The 27,372-nt window shown below is 35.9% G+C and overlaps 1 protein-coding gene across 1 annotated transcript in view; it reads left to right on the forward strand.

Moving 5' to 3' along the window:
- Positions 1-7,834: 7,834 nt before the first annotated feature.
- The window catches only part of LOC125227814 (fibroblast growth factor receptor 4-like), a 52,777-nt gene continuing 33,239 nt past the window's right edge, over positions 7,835-27,372 (forward strand). The window contains exon 1 of the mRNA XM_048132203.1: positions 7,835-8,076. The gene's annotated coding sequence lies outside the window, so the exon portion shown is untranslated. The remainder of the gene's footprint in view (positions 8,077-27,372) is intronic.

Genomic DNA, 27,372 nt, shown 5'->3' on the forward strand with positions numbered 1-27,372 from the left:
ATCGCTCCTAAAGAAAAAAAAGTGCGTCCCCCCCCCTCTAACTTTTGAACCGTATGTTTAAAAAATATGAAAAAAATCACAAATGTAGAACTTTATAAATACTTTCTAGGAAAATTATTTTGAACTTGATAGGTTCAGTAGTTTTTGAGAAAAATACGGAAAACTACGGAACCCTACACTGAGCGTGGCCCGACACGCTCTTGGCCGGTTTTTTTTTAATGTTTGTTCCTCGATATCTCCGTCGTTACTGACCCATTTTGAAAAAAAATTTTTTGATTGAATGTATATGTCGCATTAAGATAGATAAAGCCGTTATATGATTATAACCCTAGGAATATAATTATACGTCGTAATATAGTTAAACGAAAGCGATTAATTGCTATCTTACTAGGAATATAACTATAATACGTTACTAGTTTAGTCATATAGTTATATGACTGGATTCAGTTTAGTGAAATGATTGTAGGCAGGAGTGCGGTGGTGCGGCAGAGGTATAGTAATAAACCTAGAGATATAATTATATGCCGTAACATAGCTAAACAAAAGCGATTCATAACCATCTTACTAGGAATATAATTATAATACGGTATTTAAAATTGCAAACGGGACTTAAACGCGTATTACTATGTATTAAGTCCCGTTTGCAATTTTAAATATGTATGTGTAAAAATCGTGAAAGTTTAAATCAGTGTTTTATAATACATATAGCGGGACGATTTCGTTTATTTTGTATCGAACATAGTACACAAGGTTTGGTTACTAAACAAACGAATCCAAGCTATATTAGTTAAAACGTAACAGTTAGGGCATGCTCCCGGTACTTCCCGGTTTTTGATATCCCGGGAAATTCCGGTAATTTTATGGTGGCGAAAGAACCGGGACAAAAATTTAGGGACCGGTGCTCCCGGTTCTTTACAAAATATCCGATTTATTCATTTTTTTAATTGTATCTGCATTTGGATTTGTGCGATGGCAGTTTTAATGTAATCTGACAACATAAACATGATATTCACCGTCTCCACTGCACCCCCGCACTACACTGCTACAATTATACTACTGAACTTAATCCAGTAATATAACTATTTTTTTTTTTAATTTATTTAGAACACAAACAGTCACATAAACAAATGAGTTGGTGTACTACAATGTAGGTACTAAGTAATTTAGATAATAAATTAACTTTTTAACAAAAAATAAAACCGCCTTCAAAAATAAGCGCGTTACAAAACACGGAGAAACTAAAAAGCAAAAAATAATAAACCTTTGAATTCAGATTTCTTATCGTATTGCAATAATCTATACATTCAAATTATAAACAAATCAATTATTTTTGTAGTCGGTACCAGACCTGTTCTTCGCCTTGCTATTGTCTGTTTGCCCCACCCAACCATACACAGGCTGGTACCGACTCCAAAAATAATTGATTTGTTTATAATTTGAATGTATAGATTATTGCAATACGATAAGAAATCTGAATTCAAAGGTTTATTATTTTTTGCTTTTTAGTTTCTCCGTGTTTTGTAACGCGCTTATTTTTGAAGGCGGTTTTATTTTTTGTTAAAAAGTTAATTTATTTGTTGATTTTTAGTGGTTCCTAGTGATATTATATGTATCAGTCCGAATATATGTACAGTAGTGAAAGAATTATCCTTTAACTCCTAACCATTGAGGAGTTGACCTTCCATCATCAGCTCAGCCACATAAAATTACTACCGTCAGGCGTAAATACTGGTGTACCTTTTAAAAATACACTAAAAACATTACATGTGCCTATAACATTTGAAGAGTTCCCTCGATTTCTCCAAGATCCCATCATCAGACCCTGACTTGGTGCCAATGGGACCATCTCGGGGTTATACCCGTTCGATAAAAAAAAAATTTTTGAAAATCGGTCCACGATTCTCGGAGATATCGAGTAACATACATACAAAAAAAAAATAAAAAAAAAAACATTCAGTCGAATTGAGAACCTCCTCCTTTTTTGAAGTCGGTTAAAAAAAGACCTGGAGGTTTATATTACTTAACTAGAGACGTATTATAATTATATCCCTAGACTAAGTTTAATCCAGTGATATAATTATATAAATAAATATATTAAATATTATAGGACATTCTTACACAGATTGACTGAGTCCCACGGTAAGCTCAAGAAGGCTTGTGTTGCAGGTACTCAGACAACGATATATATAATATATAAATACTATATACATAGAAAACATCCATGACTCAGGAACAAATATCTGTGCTCATCACACAAATAAATGCCCTTACCGGGATTCGAACCCGGGACCGCGGCGTAGCAGGCAGGGTCACTACCGATTGCGCCAGACCGGTCGTCAAACTAAACTAGTAACGTATTATAATTATATTCCTAGTAAGATGGTAAGGAATCGCTTTCGTTTAGCTATGTTACGGCATATAATTATATCCCTAGGGTTATAACTATACCTCCGCTGCACCGTCGCACTCCTGCCTACAATCATTTCACTAAACTTAATCCAGTCATATAACTATATGACTAAACTAGTAACGTGTTATAGTTATATTCCTAGTTAGATAGCAATTAATCACTTTCGTTTAACTATGTTACGACATCTAATTATATCCCTAGGATTATAACTATATAACGGCTTTATCTATCTTACTGCGACATATATACATACAGATTGGTCCCATTTTTCTCAGAACCCAGTTCTGATGATGGGGTCCTGGAGAAATCGAGGGAACTCCTCAAATCTGAAAGGCATACATATGGTGGTTTTTGTGTTTTTAAAGAAACAGCTTACACTTACGTCCAGAACAGTGACATTTGGTGCAGTGGAACTGCTGATGATGGTCAGAACTGAACTCCTCAAATCTGAACGGCACACTTATAGTGACGTTGGTATTTTTATAAGAACAGCATGCACTTACGTCCAGAACAGTGACATTTGACACAGTGGATCTGCTGATGAAGAGTGAGCCGCTCCTGGTTAGAGTTCCGTTCTGATAATCATTCTCATCTGTAAGTACTTCAGAATCATGCAAATTTCAAAATTGGTTCAGAAATGACGGAGATGTCGAATAACAAACATTAAAAAATATACAGACGAATTGATAACATAATCCAACATTTGAAAGTATTTATCACTAGAAGCCCAAAGGAAGGCGGTTTTTTAGGGTTCCGTAGTCAACTAGGAACCCTTACAGTTTCGCCATGTCTGTCTGTCCGTCCGTCCGTCCGTCCGCGGATAATCTCAGCAACCGTTAGCACTAAAAAGCTGAAATTTGGTACCAATATGTATATCAATCACGCTAACAAAGTGCAAAAATAAAAAATTTAAAATAATGTTTTATTAGGGTACCCCCCCTACATGTAAAGTGGGAGCTGATATTTTTTTTCATTCCAACCCCAACATATGATATATTGTTGGATAGATATTTAAAAATGAATAAGGGTTTACTAAGATCGTTTTTTGATAATATTAACAGTTTCGGAAATAATCGCTCCTAAAGGAAAAAAAAGTGCGTCCCCCCCCTCTAACTTTTGAACCATATGTTTAAAAAATATGAAAAAAATCACAAAAGTAGAACTTTATAAAGACTTTCTAGGAAAATTGTTTTGAACTTGATAGGTTCAGTAGTTTTTGAGAAAAATATGGAAAACTACGGAACCCTACACTGAGCGTGGCCCGACACGCTCTTGGCCGGTTTTTTTCTTAAAAATTATTTGTGATAGACTTCGATTTGGATTTCCAAACGAATAAAACACTAGCAGTAGATACTACCGTTGGTGTAGTGGGATTGTACATACATACATATAACATACATATAATCACGCCTGTATCCCATAAAGGGGTAGGCAGAGCACATGAACTACCAAGTTTCAGTGCCACTCTTGGCAAAAAGGGATTGAAAGAAATCGAAATTGTGACATTGCAGTGACAGGTTGCCAGCCTCTCGCCTACGCCACAATTTAACCCATATCCCACAGTCGACTTCTACGACACCCACGGGAAGAAAGAGGGTGGTGAAATTCTTAACCCGTCACCACACGGGTAAAGTGGATTGTAAACTTATAAAATATAGGTTTTATAATCCCCTTTGCTTAGAACGTATGTATTAAGTAATATCCCAAAACTAACTTGATGTGCGGTCGTCAGTCGCAGTTATAGTTTAGAAGCATCTTAACTAAATGCGCAATAATCCATCAGGCGACCTGCCTGCTCGTTTGTCTCCTATCCCATGAAAAAATCATCAATTTACGTACAATCGGATACTAACTGCGAAGCGTTAGTAACGCTGCTGTTATGCAGATGTAGTCTCAAACATACCCTGATACCCACCTATCCAAAATGGCCCTCACCTGGAATGTACCCGGAAAGCGCAAACCATACCGCCCTAAATCGACCTGGCGTCGTTCGGTTAAGCAGGAGCTCAGGGTGCTAGACATGGGGTGGGAGGAGGTCACTCAAACTGCCCAAGACCGGAGTAAATGGAGAAATATGATTCGAGCCCTACACCCCAGCAGAGGGTAACAGGATGTAAAGAAGAAGAAGAGTCTCAAACATACATTAAAATCACCGTGTTAATTTACATGAAGTCATAGTAATTTTACTATGCAAATTGACTGCTTATAACGTCAACAAGTGCAGTTGAAGTCGTGCACATGCAGTGCGTCGCAAAACCTTGAATAGGACCTTAAACTGTTTTATACGTATTTATTTCAGAAATTGAAATGGACGTAATATAAAACTACTTTTTTACCAAACATAGAAGCATTTTTTTATGCCTATTCAAAATTTACTTCATAATTTCAATTAATCTTTCTTTATCTCACTTGTGATCAAAAATGTTTACTCAAAGAAAATGCTTTGTTTAACACTGTGTAAACCATTTTCTTCGAGTTTAATTTTGCAATCACAAACAACGCAAAAAAATAACGTTGACAATGAAAGATTTGCTCCACTTTTTGTGTTAAGTCAATGTTCCAGAAACTACAAGATTTTTCCTTTGTATGAAAACTTGAATTGACTATAGTATAATGTGAACAACCCATCCCAAGGGATGCATGGCAGTGGCCGCGCAATTCGAAATCATAACTTTGTGTGTTCTTCCTGTTGAACTTTGCATTCTTACCTTTTCGCTTTCCTAAACGTTGAAAGAAAGGAACGCCGTAGAACGTTGGAAATAAACAGATTAGACTAGAGCTCGCATGATAAGTTGAATAGGTACACAGCACTTTTCTTGTTCTTTACGATTCCCGTAGCTTGATTTTTCTTTTATCTTAACAAAATTTTACGTTTTTACGGTTTAGCAAAATAATATTTACACATTAGGTAGTAAATACAAAACAAAATACCTTAACTAAACAAACTACATACATTAGTCATTAGTTAGTTATAAATAATAAAATATATATAAATATTGTGATCATTTTTCACATTAGGTACAGTCTCACGGTCATCCAGAAAATGCCTGTTGTAAGTAGGTACTCAGACAACGACATATATTTATTTATATACATATAATATTGAGGTACAAAAAAATACCACTATGTATTGGTAGTTGCTTATTATATCTTAGTTCTATACATATACTCGAATGCTTATGCTATGGATCGGATAGGTAAGTGTCAAAAAAACGTCACTAGGGAAGTGTTTTCTATTTTCGCTACAATAGGTACGCACCTCAATGTTCACTCTTTTTAGATAAAATAAATATACTCTGAAAGAATATCACCTAAAACTATCTTTCTTACCAGCCCATGTATCACCAAGCTACGGCAAAGATGAGCCTTCTTTATAGGCCGACCTAACGAGAGCCGGCTAAACGGACCGTGAAGACCGTTCCACACAAATTCATATACTTAATATAAGTTTATTTATGAATAGGATCCTTTCAGACTGGTGTTTTTAGTGTTTTCTGATTGCTAGCGAGATATTTGTGTAGAAACTAGAAGAGACCAGAGAAATAATATTCACATCCATTACAAATTCAAAAGAATTATAATATCAGCATAACAATACTTCCTGTTGACGCGATTTGGTACTGTGGCTAAAGAGCCACTGGGTAGAAAGCTGCGCATACCTCTAAACATCCTTGAGTTCTCACACCGGTGTTGCTCTTGAGTCATCTTAGATGTCGTTTTTTGTGGCCCATCTTGTAAGGACAAGGCATCGTCTGTCGAAAATAAAGTTGGATACCATTTGATTAGACAGGAGTACAGATTTTTATCAGTTACCCACCTCAATACTCATTTGTTTCCATTTTTGATTTCATCAACTAGCGGTTGAAGAAGCAACACCCGCGTGCGTCTCATGACACGGACAAAGGCAGGATCCGCTCGGTGCGCCACCTACATTACATTTAAGTGTCAAAACGGCGTCTACGTGTTGACTTCGGCTTCGCGCACACCGTCCGTCCGGAACCTATTGATCTGAGATGAGAAAACTCTTCTTAGTGTACAACATATTTCTTCCTTTCTAAAATCTATGTTCCTACTTACCTACATTCACAGTTAATAGACAGATGACAGATTTTTAGGTCTTTGCTCATACACTATGATGTTGAAATAAAGGTCGAAGATGTGACCCTTATTTAAATTTCACTTAGTTTCTTCAGAAAAAATAAATGTTAAATTAAAACTTTATTAATGGAATTAATAATTTATCGAATCGATTACAAGTCACAAATTCAATTAAAACTTTGTCCTTCAATATGTTTCGAGTTAAAATGTGTTCGATATTTCAGTAATTTTAACTCTTTATTTAACAATATAGGTACTTAAAAAAGTATAATAACCGTTTTCAATGAGTTAACAAACATGACGTAGGTAACTTTTTGTGTGAACGTCATTAGTAATCACTCGTACAGTCGACTACAAAGAGATGTATACATTTTTTCACCTTATTGCATTGTAATAAGGTGAAAAAGTGTATACACCTCTTTGTAGTCGACTGTACTCGTGATGCCATAGGCATAATTATAACGTCCAGAAGGGTATTTAAGTAGGTATATTTAACCCTTAAATGCATGGTGATGTATATATGCATCATATAATATTTGATGGCCTGTGGCTTAATATGTAGCTATCCAAAATCACATTTATAGCTTAATTATTATTCAGTATTTATTATTATTTAATAAAAAATTAAATAAATTAAATAATATTATCATTTACTATTTATTTTTTAAGGATAAAGATGAAATGGCGGAAAAGTGTGAAAAAACAGGATGATGGCGATTTTTTGTATGTGATTTAGGCAGATTTTTTCGGAGTTAGTAATTAGTTTATGTTTAAACATTTTATCATGGGGGTTTCACAAATAGTGTACTTTTCTAATAGTAGTCATACTTTACAAATAAAACTTGCCAATAATTGTATACCTATTTATATAAATAAGTTTTGGCCTATTTAACTTCTAACATTGATTTAGTATTAAAACCGGTATTAAATATTTTATTTATTATTTTTCCCAGAGTCAGAAAACCATTGTCTATCACATATATTAATATTTCGTTAAAAGAAAAATTCATGCATTTAAGGGTTAAAACGTATCAAGTTAAAATAAAAAATAATTTAAAATAAATATTGTTAAATAAGGGAAGATTTATAATTAAACTTGAATTACTTTGGGTTACGAACAAAAATTGATTATACCACCGATCTGAAACCCATGTATAATTTTAAATAAATGATCTTATCTGGTGTTAGGACCAACGACTCGTAGGTGTAATTAAGAGATCTAGATTAATTGAAGGAGAAACATATTAGGAGTGCAGGACGGTGGCGCAAAGTTACGCAGGCGCGCTAGGCGTGACACATCGCAGTGGCGGCCCTACGGACGCGAAGGCAACCCGCCGCCGAAGCTGACGTTCCCACGACTTCCCGAAAACCCCATTTACAAAAAAACTCGCCTCCTTGTTCGTATTTTGTTTTTCCGTGACAGTGTCTTGAGTTCCAAACTTGAACACGAAACAATAAACTTTTCGGCTTTCTTTTGTTTCTTTTGTCGTGAAGTGTTCCGTTTTACTGCTCAAGTGTTGATAAGAAATTAAAATCTTTGGAGCAAGGGGCTGGAGATTGACGCTATGGTAATTACTGACCTCAATCTTTGTTGTTTTGTTTTCGATCTCGGATATTAATTACAAAATATTTTTGCACGTTGTTACAAAAATAATTAGTCATTCATTAGTATAATATTGATGCATGTTTTTAATTTAATGAATTGCCAGTATATTATATTTATATACTTTATAATAAGGTAGATAAGTGTGTTCTATTCTTATAACATCCAACAAAACTATGAATTGAGACGAATGCATTGTGTTAAAAAATAATAAGCAAAATGGCTGCGCTCATTTTTATTTCTAATCCTATTAGATATTTTTCAGTACAGATGGTGTTTTTTTACGCACTAGTGCGAGAAGTGGTTCACTATATGTCAGGTTGAAACTTTGGATGGCCATCTGTACTGAAAGATATTTTATTTGATTATTTTGGTAAAAATGCAGCGTCTCTTTTCAATATGCTGACGGTTAATTTTGATGTACAAATTTGAACGACACTTGAAACACCAATCAAAAAGCCGCGCTAACAAAGGCTCTTGTAAGCCAGCTTAATAATTGGAATGTTAAAGTTAATATTATTTTCGACTTCAATGTACTTACCAAGTTATTTTAAGGGGATATACGATTGATTTTCTATTACTCTACGGTCATTGTCATTCTTTTCTCTCGGGGATATGGACATTTTAGAAGATACTTTTATATTTTTGATTTCATGATTTTTTTTATACCACGTCAGTGCCAACAGGTATACGGCCCACCTGATGGAAAGCGGTCGCCGCAACCTATGGACAATTTTAATCATAGCAATAATTTTATGGCAATGATCATGTAAATATTTGTAATTGAAAGCGGCGTGAGTTGGACTGAAATTCCGTATAACGTACATACTTATTTTTATTTTCATAGTTATTTTTATTTATATTTATTTTTATACGTACATACTTATTTCGGAGGCCAAAGTAAATTTAGTTAGTAAGAAAACGTACATCGAATAGTAAACGGTCGTCTACTTCTGTGTTAACATTTAAATAAGTTATAACGGGACATTTTCGAACAGCGTGTAATTTAAACTATTTGAAATATTTACCATATTTATACTTTTAACTTGAGTCCCATATGTGTCCAGTAAACGCGCGTGCCATATATGACCAGTGGTCACTCTATTTGATAACGTAAAAAATTTAAAACACAAAAAAAATTACCTTGTCGAAATTACCCGCTAACTTAAATTGGCTACCTGTGCACTTGTACAGTCGCCGGCAATATCATCGCACAAAAAGAAGGACGCAATTTTTTTTGTCACAATCTCATTTCTAGATTCACAAGAGTGTGAGATATTTATGCAGCGTGAACTACCACAAATATTCGTATAATTTGATTGAAGTTAACGCCCAGCGTGTGTAGCCGAATGCACAAAAGCTCACGAAACGCTCACGAAACGAAACCCTCGTAGATATCCATCTCTATCGCTCTTGCGTGAGAGAGCCAGACTACCTTTCGCGGAGTTTCGTTTTCGTTTCGCGTCGTAGAAATGCTATTCGGCTAAGGGGGCCTGGTTCGATTTTTTTCTCGATCTCCAAAGGGCTTGGTGACTTTGATTTTATACCGGGGTTGGTTTATCAAGGGTCGTGTGACAGATATTTTTTAATATAAACTCTTAAAGATATCTTGTCACACCCATATATTTATAGGGCTAAACAAATTACACAGTAGGTAAACATCAGTAATTTATAGAACAATTTAATAGTCTTAGCTGTCTATACAATCATTGCCCCAAAAAAAGGAAAGTTATAGATATTTTCACATCACTACAAGAAACATCATTCAATGTGTCACAGTACAGGGAATAGTATTCATAGGTATGACATGCACATATTATTCTTTTTCGGTTTATATAATCATTAATGCAACTAGATGCTTACTTGAAACCAACTGCAGAAGTATTTAACAAATTGGTTAAAGTTTCCGTATTTGGGTATAATTTAGTAAACTAAAGTCCTCGTTAGTTGAATCAAATATGAACTGCCCTAAACGCCTGTGATAAAATTATTATACGGTTCTATTTCAAGGCAATGGATTCTAAATGAATTTGTGTTAAATTAGAACTCCAGACTAATAAGAATACTATTGGTTTTCATATCTGTTCAGGAGAGTTCAAGTTTTCAACTTGGAAAAGTTCGGGCTCATCTTACATAGGAAGCTTATGCTTATTATGTTCCGTTGATTTTGAGGAAGTATATTAACAAAGTACTTTACGATCGAGTATGAATTAATTACTTTGAAGTGTTTATTAACATCACCCACCGATAAATTAATATAAATTACAGATATTTCTAATGTATTGTGTAGGGATTCGACTGCACGTAGTATGAGCAAGAGATTTTCATTTGGCAGGATTGAACCGAAGGATAGATTTCAGCCACCCTAATTTTTGATGTACTATGTACATGTGTCCTCACAAGACAGTTCAGAATATGAAATGTATGATGACTGCCGATGTCTGCCGCAGTACATACCTACATATACATATGTAGCTATGGCATATTAGGAAAAGATCCCCAATATAATGTAAAACTTAAAGCAGTTCATAAAATTTAAGAAATGAAGGCATTCAAATATCGGAAAAGCATCAAGTAGCTTGTCACTTAAGAGGAATTTTGTAATCCTAATATGGGTCTTTACCGGTATTCTGACTACATGTTTTAAATATGTAAGGTTGGCTTATATTGCATTTCGCCATTTAGTGGTACTATAACCAAGGATGATTTATATAGGATGACAATCTTCATACTAAAAATCGTACACCAATTTTTAGCGCCACATATTAAATACTATCATAACTACCCTGATGATGCCTACAAAATTTTTTTTTTCATAATGTGTAACGTGATGTCATGATATTAAAATAGAGAAATGTGTCATTTTTGTTCTTATACAAAAATATACACATCCAGGCTGCGAAATAGCGCCATCTAGTTTTATCCTTAAGAGGTCCATACATTTCAGGGGTACACTTATATATCTTCCTATTGGCGGTTTAGCTAATCGACAACATGACCTCTATTTGATACTTTAGCTATCTTATTTATTCGGGTTTGGGTATTATTTGTTTGAGATAACGAGTATGTAATTTTTGTTCCGCGGCAGAACACGTACCTTCTAAGAGCAAAACCATACTTACACCTCGACGCACACAGGCATTACGCTGTTATGAAATCTTTCATTTTGCAAAGTTTTTGATTCAAATACCTAAATATAATAAACCCTCAAGCTGTCAGTTTCTTATCCTTCTTAAAATAAACCGCAAGGTAAAGTAACATACTGTAGGTTTTGCTTACCAAGATTAACAATGTTGATTTCCAAAATAGTAGATTACGATACAGGTGTGGAAAGAGGAAATCTAAATTATAGGCGACAAATTAAAACACGCCTGAAGGAAGTATTTTAAATCGGCACTAGTTAAAAAAAATCTCTTCGTACGTTTATCATACGTTTTACAGTACATGTGGATGGCCCTTAACCCTTAAATGCATGGTGATGTATATATGCATCATATATTTAATGGCCCGTGACTCGATATGTAGATGTCCAGAATCACATTTATTGCTTAATTATTATTCATTATTTATTATTATTTAATATACAATTAAATAAATTAAATAATATAATGATTTACTATTTATTATTTAAGGATTAAGATGAAATGGCGGAAAAGTGTGAAAAAACAGAACGGTGGCGATTTTTAGTACGTGATTTAGGCTGATCTTTTCGGAGTTAGTAATAAGTTTATGTTTAAACATTTTATCATAAAGGTTTCACAAATAGTGTACCTTTTTAAGAGTAGTATTTTTTTTAATAAAACTTATCAATTGAATTACGATATATTTATATAAATAAGATTTGGCCTATTTAACTTCTAACACTGATTTAGTATAAAAATCGATCTTAATTTTTTTTTCCCAGATTCAGAAAACCATTGTCTATCACATATGTTAATATCTCGTTAAAAGAAAAATTCATGCATTTAAGGGTTAAATTACTACTTTGTGCACTAGTGCAAGAAAATGGCACCATATCCACCGTAAAATACCTATCTTGATATACGTATAACGTAAACGAGCACAAGGTACATGCAACCTAGAAACAACAAAAGCGTACGTCTGCATTGTTCAAGTTTTGGCACAGCACTAGGGCACTATACGGGAATCGTTCCAAAACTCTTAAATAAACATAAACTTAAGTCCAGATAGTATCAAGGACGCATTACATGGAAAACATATTGTAATTTATGAGTATGAGGGATAAAAGTGCAGTTAAGTGCAGAAGCATAAAAGGAGACTTCGTAAACAACTTCAGTTTTTCAATTTTTCAGGCCATTTGTTTCAAGTTTAAAGTGTGCCATGAATCACAAAGTTTGAAGTGCTTTTTGTGGATAATGCAAGGTAATGACTGTGTTTTTGGACTTTAATATTACTTTAACTTATAATGTTTATTAATATTTATCATAATCATGGTCGTCAGTTACTGAGTTCCTGTGAAACTTATTATACTACTCTCTTGTGCTTATTTGCTAGTACATATAAAAGAAATACTTACAAAGAAAGTAAGTTACACAGATGTTAACGTATATTAAATATAAAATAATAATATATATTGGGGAACACCTTACACAACCTAGCCCCAAACTAAGTAAAGCTTGTACTATGGGTACTAGGCGACGACATACTTATTATTTACTTATAGATAAATACATACTTATATGTATACATAGAAAACATCCATAACTTTGGAACAAATATCCGTGATATATTTATCACACAAATAAATGCCCTTACCGGGATTCGAACCCGGGACCGCGGCTTAGCAGTCAGGGTCTCTATGCGCTAGGCAAGACCAGCCGTCAAAAATTTATATGTAAATGGCACGTCATTACCAAGCGTGGTAGTCGAATTAAGTATGTCCATAAAAAGTACACCATGCACGACAATGACTTTTTTTGACGTCGTATAAAGCAAATACGGTATAATAATTTATATTTTAACATTTAACCGTACAATTTATATTAAGAATTTCTTGGAAACAGCCTTTAATTATTGTGCAAATTTCTTTAATGAGCTGATAAAAAGGACCGACACCGCAGACCCTAACCATAGTTGTTGCGAAGGCTTTCAGGTGCAAATTGATTCAGTTTCTAATTTTAATGTAATACGCATTACCAAATGTATTACAACACTTAATTTAAAAAGCCTTATTATAAACTAGCGTTTGCCCGCAGCTTCGCTCGCGTTATAAAGAGACAAATAGTAGCCTATGTAACTCTCCATGCCTTCAACTATCTCCAATTTAAAAATCACCTCAATTCGTCGCTCCGTTTTGCCGTGAAAGACGGACAAACAAACAGACACACACACTTTCCCATTTTATAATATTAGTAAGTAAGTATGGATATGGTACCAATTATACATAATAATCAGTACAGAAGTAAATCTTATTTACCCAGCTGATTGCATTTAACTTGATATTACCTAATGTTACAAAAATATACCTACTTATATTGTAGTAAATAAATATTAAAATATTAAAACAATAAAAAATATATTCAATAAAAATATAATTTTTTATTGAGAAACAAACATCATAACAATTATAAGTAAATAAGCTTAGAAATAATAATAAATAAAATAATAAATAGTTTGGTGTCGATAAGTGTGCGGTCATGCATGTACAGCGGGGGGAGGTTGTAAATTCAGAAAATTTACAACTTTCTGAGACGATGTCGTTCAGATCTATCTCTGAATCAGAAACCTATAAGTACCTTGGTATGTCACAGTCGTTGGGTATTGAGGATGTTGGCATTAGATGGTCGGTGAAGGAGCGCTTTTTCAGTCGGCTCACAAAAGTCCTTAACAGTCTTTTGTCAGGAGGCAACAAAGTGCGCGCCTTTAACGCCTGGGTAATGCCTCTACTCACATACTCCTTTGGCATACTACGGTGGACCCAGACTGAGCTGGACGCCCTGGATCGGAGGGTCCGCTCACTGCTTACCACACACCGTATGTTACACCCGCGCTCGTCTGTTATGAGATTGTACATCCCACGGAAGTGCGGAGGTCGAGGCTTCCTAAACGCCAAAGATCTCCACAACCGTGAGGTGTACAATCTCAGGAATTACTTCCTTAACAACGAGTGCGGGATGCATCGTGATGTGGTGGAAGTGGACGGAAACCTCACGCCGCTCTCCTTGGCGAAAGAGAACTGGCGCAAACCTGTGGTACTAAATACTGCGGACCGCAAGGCGGTATGGGAGAGCAAGCAGCTACACGGGCGGTTCTACAAGGCCCTCACGGGACCCGATGTAGATCTGCTCGCATCGGTGAACTGGTTACGATTCGGGGACCTCTTCGGAGAAACCGAGGGTTTTGCCTGTGCAATTGCGGACGAAGTTATGATGACGAACAACTACCGGAAATATATCCTGAAGGACGATACGGTCGACATTTGTCGGGCATGCCGCCGTCCCGGAGAGTCACTCAGGCATATTATTTCCGGTTGTTCTCATCTTGCTAACGGCGAGTACTTGCACAGACATAATCTCGTAGCCAGGATTATTCACCAGCAACTTGCTCTTCAATACGGCCTTGTGGACCGCGAAGTACCGTACTACAAGTACTTACCTGCGCCAGTTCTCGAAAATGGTCGTGCCACGCTCTATTGGGATCGATCTATTATCACTGACAGGACTATTGTAGCCAATAAGCCTGACATTGTGATAATAGATCGACTGCAACGCCGGGCAGTGCTCGTTGACATCACCATCCCCCATGATGAGAATCTCGTGAAAGCCGAGAAGGACAAGTCCAGTAAGTACCTAGACTTGGCTCAAGAGATAACCGCCATGTGGGATGTTGAATCAACGATCATTGTTCCGATAGTCGTTTCAGCGAACGGTCTCATAGCGAAGAGTCTCGACCAACATCTTAAGAGACTCTCGCTAGGTGGCTGGATCAAGGGCCAGATGCAGAAGGCGGTGATCTTGGACACAGCGCGGATAGTTCGACGGTTCCTCTCTCTGCAGCCCTAACCACCGGCAGCTTAGGCCCTGCCCCGCTGCTGGCGGCACCCTAGGTTAGGTTTTTTATAATGTGTTTATATGTGTTTTATATTGTTTTGTAAGTGGTTTTGTATTTTACTTTTATATTCATATTATAAACAGCCTAGCCTAAGATTTGAAAGAAATAAAGAGAATAATAAAATAAATTAGATTAAATTAAAATAACTTATAAATAAAAAACCTCGCCCAAGTCGCTGCCACCGGGCAGTGTGCCCAGAAGGCTGGCCGCATTGCCACGTTGGATGGCAATGCTAATGCGTTGAGCAAAATATTGGCCAGCCCTCTGGTCACCTGTGACGTCAATAAGGCGCCCCGCTAGTTCTTTGTACATCTGACGCGCGCTTGGCCCCCATGGCCCCAGTGTTTCCACACCAAACGCCGCAAAAATGTAACTGCTGCCAAGGGTAGCATATTTGCGGCGCTTGAGGTCTTCGGCCGCAGACGCCGCATGACCAGCACCACCGCTGGTGCCCTGAAGATGGGACGGCGCAAGTGTGTCAACACACGTGGCATCCCAAACCAGAGGCCGACCCAACTTCCAAGGCACCACAGTCATACCGTCGGGCCTCTTGCCATCGTCCCTAGCCAGGCCGACTGGCTCAAGGATGGCTGGGACTTTGACACTGACAAAGGCCCTTCGGATAATATCGTTGATGCCGGCAGGGTACTGCTTGCAACCACAGGCCCGACTCCCACTCCGCAGTGGCAAGAAGACGAGCTCGCTCTGCCGAGCTAGTTGACGTATCAACAAGACTATTCCGTACTAGACGGCAGAGCGGCTCGTCCCACTGCCTCTGCGAGCAGAGATTGTCAGGCGGATCTGCGTTGCCACAGGTTAGTAGCCATACGTTCTTGGCCTCGGTGCAATGGGCTGCCTCTATGGTGCCGAGAGAAGGAGTTAATATGCTCTCAATCAAGGTTTGAGCACTGTGCGCCGAGGATAAGAAAGCTGGGAGCGAAACACTAGAAATTTTGCGGATGCCCAGGCCACCGTGCCGAACTGGCAGAGTAGCCTGGGTCCAAGACCTTTCTTCGAAACGAATATTAAAAACAGATGACAGGGTGTCCTCAATTAGCCAGTCTAATTTGAGAAGTAGACTAGGATGCTTCCAAAGGTGACTGCAGCGGAGAACGTACGTAAATTTGGGCACAAATAGGCAGTGTCGTCTAATGGAGTAGGTAGTGTGCATGTTAATGTTTAAAAGACGGTCCGAAATAGATCTGAAATTTTGAATTTTGTCATTAACGTATTCGTCGAAAGATTGGTCTAAAATTGGGCAGCCAAGGAGTTGAAGTTCAGTTTCGCGGATGATTTTTATTCCCGGGGCAGTCAAAGCAAAGTCGTCCGCTATTCTTTGACAGCCAGTAGCATGGTTTGAGATGAACAGTTCACATTTCGAGAAATTTAGAGTTAAGCCGATAGTCTTAAGGTCGTTAGTTAGTAGGGTGTTTCACATTTGTATGGGAAAAATAAAATTGTGATATTTTTTCTGACTTCGCTCGGCTTTCGGTTCTAGCTTATCTTAAACGCATATATACCAAATTTCAAGTGATTTGGACGTTGTTTAGAGGTCGCGCTTGATGAACAGTTTGAAAGAAAGTCACTAAAAAGTAATGTTATTCAATTTTATTACCAAATAAAACAATAGAGTAGTTGTAAATTATTTTAAAGTAAAAGTAAATTTATTAAACTTAAAATACAACAGTTGTAACATCCATTCTTGATAAAAGAAAGTCATCATCATCATAATTTAGCTTACAAATGTAAGCCGCAACCTTATCTTCTGTTCGCTTAAGTAGTAGGTAAGTAGTAACGCATTTTCTGTGATGTTCGACACCGATGTTTTGCTCTTTATCATTGACTGGAGCGTTAATTTCTATTATTAAATATATTCTCCTCTTTGCGGTATCATAGACTATTGTCAGACTATCGACCAAGTCTCTGGTGTTAGGGCTACAATAATCGCTAACATCCTGGACATTAAATAGTTCGAAAACAAAAATCACAAAGGTAAGTACGGTCTATGTCCTGGTAAATATACTTAAGTCAAAGAACGATCTTGTTTTCTTCCTTGTCGTTACACTCTTGGCAGAGTGGTAGTCGTCACATCAGGGGTGGTAGCAAGCTTAATAATGCATGGCCACTCCTTACGCATTCGTAGAGTGGGCCACTGAATGCAGCCTTGACTTGGCCAGTCCATCTGAACCTTGTCCAGGACACTCCTAGCTTTCTTCTGCAGCACCACATTTCTAGGACATCTATCTTCTTTCCCCTTGAAGTCCATGTCTCAGCACCGTAAAGAAGTATGGGAAAATTGGGAGATACTAATGCCCTGACAAGTCGCATTTTAGTGGCATTTGTGATGTTTCTTTTTCTCCATATTTTCCTGAGCCGGTCCATGGCGGACCTGGTGATAGCCATGTGCCGCTTCATTTCTTCCACCTATCCTATTATTAGTGCCCTGAGAGGGCCAATAGACCACTGCTTCATGCCAAAAACAGGACAAAAAATCAACAAAACTTGTTCCTTAGAAGGAAGTCGAGCGTCCAAAAAATTACCATAAGGAACTATGCCTAGAAACTAAATGTCACGACTACTACTCATTTTTAAAAAACAACTTGCTTCAATATAAACACTACTCATCAAAATCACTTTTAAACCACCAAAACTGTGCTGGCATCGCCTCCAAGGGTCCCATCGTCGAGATACCAGATGTTTAATTTAGAATTTAGTAATAATTTTAATATTCAATTGAACAAAGGCGATATCAATATCTAAATATAATATAAAAAACTTACTTATAACAAAGTTCCTTGTTGACGGTCGGTTTTAATTAAAAATATACTAAGTTTTGATACATTTTCATTGCTTATACAAGTTGCTCTTGCATAAGTATTTGCGTGAACGCAGCCGAGGTACGAGTTGGGCAAACAAAAACAACTTGAAACCGTGTAAACAAACATGTTTGCAGTGAACTAGCGCGAGGCAGATATTTGGTTATTTACTTAAATTTACTTTAATTATTACGTTAAATGGGATTTTATAAATATATGGAAATACCTATGTTATGTTTTTGAATCAATCAAAATGTTTGAATTGTCTAGTGTCGAAACGAACTAGGTATATTTTTTTAAATATTCTTCATAACTTCTTTATATATTAGGTTGTTGCATAATTATTTTCTCACTTCAAAAATTTTTGCTATTTCCAGTATTGTCTGGAATATTCTAGAATAAATCTGGTATATAACTAGCAGAATGTTCTCGAATCTTTCACGTCTGGTATATAAGCGGGGGCTTGTCACAGGGATTTAGCTGAAGTATAAAAAATGGACCAACAACATCTTCGAGCGATTTACTTATACGGACACAAATTGGGAACCAGTTCAAGAGAAACAGCAAATAAGATTAACAGTGCTTTTGGCCCAAACACTACTACCGATCGCACAGTACGAAATTAGTACCAGCGCTTTGATGAAGGAGACACAAGTCTAAAAGACATTCCTCATACTGGTCGCCCCGTCACTTTTGACGAAGTGGCATTGCGGCGCGAGCTTGAGTTGCATCCGGATTCCACCACCAGAGATTTAGAGAAGACTCTAAAATATCACTACAGTACCATAGATCGTCAAGATGGACGCCTCATGATTTGACCAATGCTCAACGTGAAGTACGTGTTAGTATTTGTGAAAGTCTGCTGCTGCGTCCCCAAAAAAAGTATGATAGACTAATAATCATTACTGTAGCGTATGACGTTTGAGACAAATTATGAGATTGGTTAGACAGAGGAGGTGACGATTATATTATACAAAAATAGAAGCAAAACGTTTGGAGATCCGCGATAGGATCCGATCCGCGATCCCTGAGATTTTTTTTTTTATAAATCGCAATGCAATACCAGAGAGTTTGGTGTGTCCCCACAGATCACAAGCGGATCGCTACGCTTGTATAGAGGTACTTTACCACAGTTAATGCGAAACCTCACATTATAACTTTTCATCATTAATTATGCAATAAACTTTCCTGAAACTATGGCAGTGCGGGATTACATTTCAGGAAAAAATGCAGCACGCTATTGCATGCAGAATGAGAGCATTTTTTATGTAAAATTTCAACGTGATATACCTAAAACATTATATTTATACATATTGTCATGCGCTTTTTATCATAGCTGAACTTCAAATTAAGTAGGTTCTTGTACCTATTGAAATAGATAACAGTTAATGTAATTTAATAAATATTTTTTTTAATGCTTTTTACTACAGACGCAGTAATAAATTTAATAATCTAGGTCCTCCTACATACTATCATACTTAGTTCAATAAGTAGCTATTCTGGGATGTTATTAAAGTAGTTCCAATATAACATAATTGAAGAGCAAATATGTTGAGTTTGCTATTTGTCTGTATTTGCTGAAAGAGGGAGTTCTGAGTTATTTTCATAATATAATTTTGTTTGCCTAATAAGCAAAGAACTAAGCAAACCATCTTCCTCGCATTATCCACGTTATATCATAGATTAAATAAAAGAAGATCATACCATCACATACATTAAAATGCGACCGCCTAGGAACGCGCATACACTACACCACACATAAATGGCGCCACAAAAAAATGCCTTGTTACCATCGATTATTTGTAGATTGGCGTTATTTGTCACTTTCGAGCCGTATCTATATCAAAAGTGACACTTAACGCCATCTACAAGTATAATCGAAAGCTACAAGACATTTTTTTGTGGCGCCATCTATGTGTGGTGTAGTGTATGCGCGTTCTAAGGCGGTCTCATTTTAATGTATGGGTTGGTGTGATTTTCTTATACATATTTAATCTATGGTTATATTGCCACGGCTCTTGAGAATCAGGCTCTAATCCGGTGAACTGGAGTAGGCCTTAATATTAACATCTGATCTTCCAAACTCTTTGTAAATTAAACTTTGTTGGGATTAGTCTGGTTTCCTGACAATGTTCACCTAAAAATGACAAATGCCAAATGACATTTCGTGCATAAGCATTCGCAAAAGTCTTTTTTCTACTTGTCGACTGTAATCTGTCAATTAGGACCACAGACACCACAGTCACCACAGACTAAACTATAAGTTCTAACTTTTCAGTGTTGGATACTCTATATGGCAGTTCCGACTCAAATAGTTGACTTTAGTTAACTGTAATAATTTCAAAAATAGAACTTCATACAATTTCTATACTAATTTGCGATACCTGGCAAATTTTCCTGCATCTGAAACACTTTTTTATCTATCGCGTTATCGGCCAATCAGAGACGGTTATTACAAAGAATTGGTTGCTAGGTAATTCGATGTTGATACAACGGTGAACGACTCTATTAACATTAATTTTAACTTGCATGAATGATGATATTTCCATCCATTGATGATGAAGATGATGTCTCGTAGAAAAAGTAGAAAAAGTATTGTATACAATAGTGATATAATTAAGCTTTTTACTCTCGTACCGTACTATTAGGCTACTCAGCCAGCTTCGTGGCCTAAACATGGTACTCGACTGAAAAGCTTTGTATTATATCACGATTGTATAAAATACTATTGCATGACTCAAATTTTAAACCCACAACCTCCGGATTGATTGTCGTTCTTTTACTGTTATATAGGTCATACATTTTTTGAAGAACTTAACCGATAGTAAAGTAGGTAATGTTATTAATTTCGAAACTCATTAGTGGGATTGGCCAATATTTCATCGGCAAGCGGCAGATATAGCCAGTCGAACTTAATTCCACTTCTGCTATATCGGATTCGGAGCTCTTTCGACTATACTCTGTAAAACATGAAGGGCTAAAATCTTATAAACTTCTTGGATTATGCCCAGCCTCCGAGTTCATAGGTTCAAAAAAAAACAAATTCTTACTGTTACTCGGGTCAAAATAATGTTCATCATACTCTCACAGTAAATGTGCAACTGGGTGAATCAACTTTTCTTTGCCAGCAAAATTACGCATACTTCGACTACATGTGGTCAGAAAATTTGATTTGTATTTAGTGTAATTAGTTTATACTTATTATATTAAAAACAGATATACAAGCTATGCAATACATTATGTTTTTATAGGATTTGCTATTTTATTACTTTATTGCGAGCGGTGACCCAGTGGACAGTGCTGTCCCTCACTTTTGTATGAAAAAAGTGTCTCTTCCACTGGGTCACATATAGATTTAATTGTAAATGTTTTTTTTTTTTTTATTATTCCCTTAATGTAGGCCAGGTTAAAACTCACAAAAGTAGAGCTAATAATAAGTATGGGCAATTCTTGCAAAAAGCAAGAAAAAGTTGATTCACCCAACTGCACGGAGCCTGAGCGAGAGTTAATAATAAATAGAGGATAATTTATATTATTATAGGACTCGCTTTTGCCTGCGGCTTCGCTCGAGTTAGAAAGAGACAATAAGTAGCCTATGTCACTCTCCATCCCTTCAACTATCTCCACTTAAATAAATCAGGTCAATTCGTCGCTCCATTTTGCCGAGAAAGACGGACAAACAAACACTTTCCCATTTATAATATTAGTATGGATTTACAGTAATTTTCACACTAAAAATCGTACCTTTTTTTAGCGCCACCTATTAAATACTATCATAACTACACTGATGATGCCTACTTTATTTTTATCAAAATGTGTAATGACATTATATCATGATATTAAAATAAAGAATCATGACATTTGTTCTTAAATAAAAATATAAACACGCAAAAACATTTGGGGAAAAATGATTTTGGGCACTTCCAGGCTGCGAAACAGCGCCATCTAGTTTTAAGCCTAAAAGGCCCATGGATAGACATTTCAGGGGTACGCTTTTTTGTATAGGCTTTGTCTGTCCCGGTATTATGTGGTCCTTGGTACCTACCCTATATAACTTTATAATCTTTTTACATATTTTTAGGGTTCCGTACCAAAAAGGTACAAAAGGAACCCTTATGGTGCCGCTCTGTCATTCTGTCTGTCTATCTGTCCGTCTGTCACATTACTAAATATCTCGAGAACTACTTATGCTATCGATATGGAATTTGGAATAGTTATGAACATTGTTAACCTCTACAAATTGAAAGTATTATTTTTCTTAATTTATTAATATTATTTAATTATTGAAAATGGCCAAATTGAAAGGGGGGCAAAATGTAAATGTCAAGTTACTAGGTCAAGTGGGGTATCGTTAGAAAGAGCTCAAACTGTAAATATCAAAACTATTTTTTATAATTTTTTTGGAAAAAAATTTTTTTGTTGTTGAAAAAAATCGTTTTTTGGAAGAAATTGTAAAAAATGCCGTCCCCCCCTCCTTATCTCCGAAGTTTACCAACGAAAATTCATGAAATTTTTACCAAATATGGCTACTATAATAAACATTACATCATCCTCCTTGCGTTATCCCGGCATTTGCCACGGATCATGGGAGCCTGGGGTCCACTTTGACAACTAATCCCAAGATTTGGCGTAGGCACTAGTTTTTTACGAAAGCGACTGCCATCTGACCTTCCAACCGGAGGGTAACTAGGCCTTATTGGGATTAGTCCGGTTTCCTCACGATGTTTTCCTTCACCGAAAAGCGACTGGCAAATATCAAATGACATTTCGCACATAAGCAAACCCGCGACCTCCGGATCGAAAGTCGCACGCTCTAACCACTAGGCCACCAGCGCTTCTATAATAAACATTACCTACAGGAAAAATAAAATCGTACACGTATCTTTTCTGACGACAATGTTGTAACGTAAACTATTGAAGTCGAATTGTCTCGATTTTCTTTGGACGTTGTTTAGTATGAAATTGTACCTCAATTGTACCTATATTAAATATTGCTTGTTATGTGGGAAATTGAGTCTTGAGGGATGTGGTCAAGTCTGCAGAGAAGAATAAAATTTGATGATTCAACTATTGAAGGTTTGTACGGAACCCTCGGTATGCGAGTCTGACTCGCACTTGGCCGGTTTTTTTTATATACACTTTGATGAAAAACGTTGTAACTCTGGGTGTAAGAATATTGCAAACTCGAGTCTTTAAGTCCCTCCGACAAACCGTCTTAATTTAATTTAATCGTTTGCAATATTTAACTGCCCCCCAGGTTGCACGATGTACAGTCAACCAATTGGAATCCTAGGCCACTCTACAACTATGTCAAAATGACAAACAGTCAGAGATTTCTTACAATCAGGTTTATAACGTTACTGTGACATAGTTTAGTGGCCTAGGGTTCCAATTGATGACGATGATATAATTAATATTATTATCATTAAATCTCATAAACACAAACAATAAGATTAACAAATAAAAGAAAGAAATATACATGTAATTCTAAGCTCTCGTTTTATTAATAACAAATGTAATATAGGTAACCTAACCACAAAATTAAAATTTTGAAAAAACCCCCGACCGCGACATAGTGGACCAATTTTCATGAAACATGGCTAAGAACACTCCCGACTTACTCAGCTTTCAGACAAAAAAAAAACTAAATCCAAATCGGTTCATCCGTTCGGGAGCTACGATGCCACAGACAGACACACACACAGACAACAGACAAACAGACAGACAGACACACACACAGACAGACACGTCAAACTTATAACACCCCGTCGTTTTTGCGTCGGGGGTTAAAAACAGAAGGTTATCAAAATTTAGGTACTTAAAACTCATATTATTTTTTCCTGTTTTGGTCTCAGAAATGTTGCTGAAATCTTACGATTTCCTTGAATTATACTGTGTATAAACTGTTTATACTTCAAAGAGGAAATGTTTAGGCAATAAATGGGCATTTCTCAGGAGGCGCGTTTTTACGTGTCCGGGGCAAAAAATGTCAGAACGGACTGTTCTAAAAGTCTGATTTAATTCAGGCATAATCTTTAGCCTCTGTTCTATTTGGTACACTACAAAATTATTCCTTTATCTATTGTATTGTATAAGTAATAAAATATTAAATGCGAAAAATGACCTTCGGTGGTCGTGTCCCGCACCCAGAATTTGCAAAACAAAAAATCATAACTCAAGATGGAGTAGTTTATTGCAGTTGTTTTAGATATTCACGCATAAGGTATTAGTTAACCTATCATATTTTCTATATATAAATAATATGTTAGCTAAACTCATCGAGTAAAGACAAATTTACGATGTGTCCCGGGCTAGTGACTGATTTCGGTGTAATTTTTTAAACATGACAGTACTCATACAAATTAATAAATCAAGGACACAGTGGCACAAATATAGTATGTTTTAGATATGTTTTAACCATATAGTGTAGAGGAGATGAAGTACCGTTTTATAAAGGGGACTTTTTAAAGGTTTCTCAGTCATTCGGTGGGTTTGGTCTCATGTTTTTTAAGATTCGGTGGTTCAATTTACTCCCACAGTTTTAGGGCATTTGTCGTTATGTAAGGTACTAATAAATCCTTGAAAGAATGTTATTTCGTCATTATGACATCTCCTCTCTATCATGCATGCTATAGGAGTTATCTCCAAAAAAGTGATAAAATTTGATATCAGTGGTGTTGATTTCCGTGGTTTCGGTGGATTTTTTGACCACCGATATCAAAAAAAGTGACCATCGACTTCTATTGCCACGTTGTAAAGTGGTTTATTGTGCATTTTTTTCTAACATTTGATACTTAAATGGTAGGATATACTTTATAAAAACATAAAACTATGTTTGTAAGCAAATTAATCCATACTATGGGTACAAAATTCACTACTCGATAATGACTAGTATATTAACATGTTAAATTTAGTAAAATTGCGCGATTATGAGCCTTTTTACATGACCTGTCATCGAATTAAAATAAAAAACATCAATATATTAATTATTAAGTTATATACAAGGGTTATATATAAAGTTGAAATATGGAATAATGTATAAAAAAATGATTTCGGTGGGGACAATTGATAACAGTGCCCATACATAATTTCGGTGATTTTAAAATGTCAAATTTCATACAAACTATAAGGTTCTAATGGAGGCCTCCACCACCAATATTTTTTATATTTAGGCTAGATTTTAGTAAATAGACTGACATATCACAAAAGTAGTAAATAAAAATCACCACCGAAATCAGGCACCGAACGTCATCTCTGAGAATCGCCCAAATATACAAAACACATTGAAATATACAAAACCGATGATTCCTATAATAACTAATTATTTATTCGTGGAAATTTCGCGTTACAAAATATACTTAGGAGTATAATTATTTTACATGATTTTGTAGAACTCAAATAATATAAATATGCGTGCCGTTGAAATGTATGTAAGTACCATATTAATTTTAAGTATGAATTTATTGAATGATAAATTTAATAACCTGCGTGACATAGTATCAATGATCATAGAAAAAGAAGTATATACATTATACACCGTGTTTTTTTTTCGTTTTCCGTTAAATTCGACACGCAGCTAGGTTCATCATCAGGAACCAGCCTGTATATCGATTTTCATTAAATTCGAAAAAAAAAATTGTCCTTTCCGTTAATTAGTAGGGAGAGTATAATTAATTAGTGTGAGAGGACCTTAATCTTAACATTAAAGTCAATGTCAAGTTTCTGAAGGGAAATGTCAAAACAAATAACATAAGGAACCCTTAAAGTTAAAGGAATTCAATAAAAACACGGTGTTCCTTTAACTTTAATGGTAGGTTCTTTAGGTCAAACACAATTAATTTCTGTAAGAAACTGGCATCCTAACTCTTATGGTTATCGAAATATTAAAAAAAATAATTTAATTACTGAACACGACCGTGTGTGGCATCCCTTACCACTTCCTTATGTTATTTGTTTTGACATTTCACATCAGACACTTGACACTGATATTATTAAATGGGTGGTATTTAAACGAAAATCAAAAAAATTACTTTTTTTACGCAAATATAGTCCAAATTCATATCAAAAATACTAATTGAACAGCAAAATTTGCAACTCAAAATATTACTAAATACACTTCAATAATATTCGTGGCGTGCATCTATTTTAACTTTTAGTAAAGCTTTTTCATGATTGCATCGCTAATAATTACTAACGCACAGTATACCTAGCAACGCTTTTTTTTTTAAATGTAGCTTCTATTTTTACATAATATACAGCAGTTTAATCTAAATGACACAGCATTTTATTCTAATTGCAATCATTTTTTTTATTAATTACAACATAAAGTGACCAGCAAAAAAAAAAAAAAAAAATTTAAAGCGCATTCAGAAAAGAACGGCTTTTTTAACCGCCGCCTAAAATATCTTAAAAGAAGGTGGTTCTCTATTAGTTTGTATTTTTTCTTAATGTTCCTCGATATCTCCGTCGTTACTGGACCGATTTTGAAATTTTTTTTGATTGGTTGTATATACATACAGATTGGTCCCATTTTTCTCAGAACCCAGTTCTGATGATGGGATCCTGGAGAAATCGAGGGAACTCCTCAAATCTTCAGATCTTCTTCTGCCTTTCAAGGCATACATATGGCGATTTTTGTGTTTTTAAAAGAACAGCATGCATTTACGTACGGAACAGTGACATTTGGTGCAGTGGAACTGCTGATGATGGTCAGAACGGAACTCCTCAAATCTGAACGGCACGCTTATACTGACTTTGGTATTTTTATAAGAACAGCATGCACTTACGTCCAGAACAGTGACATTTGGTGCAGTGGAACTCCTGATGATGTTCAGAACGGAACTCCTCAAATCTGAACGCCACGCTTATAGTGACTTTGGTATTTTTATAAGAACAGCATGCACTTACGTCCAGAAAAGTGACATTTGGTGCAGTGGAACTGCAGATGATGGTCAGAACCGAACTCCTCAAATCTGAATGGCACACTTATAGTGACTTTGGTATTTTTATAAAAATAGCATGGATTTCAGAACAGTAACATTTATTTTGCATATTGACTTTTCAAGTCAAATTTTGTCAAGCTTCTATTTCTTATAATCGGATTCATGAGGAATTGAGGAAACTCCTCAAACCCCGGTATACGTATATTGATTTTTGTTGCCATCAAATAATTAAAGCATTAAAAGCAGTTTAAAAAAATACCTACACATTTCTACATAATCCAACATTCGCAAGTAGCTTTCACCAGAACCCCAAAGGCGGCGGTTTTTTTCTCTTAAAACTTATTGACTACTTCTAACCTAACCTAACCCACTTTTCTCACAAAAGTTTGTTTCCGTGAGGGTCAAAGTTCTAACCTAATCTAACCCACTTAT

The sequence above is a fragment of the Leguminivora glycinivorella genome, chromosome 1 (genome assembly GCF_023078275.1).
Source record: "Leguminivora glycinivorella isolate SPB_JAAS2020 chromosome 1, LegGlyc_1.1, whole genome shotgun sequence".
Classification (NCBI taxonomy): Eukaryota; Metazoa; Arthropoda; class Insecta; order Lepidoptera; family Tortricidae; genus Leguminivora; species Leguminivora glycinivorella.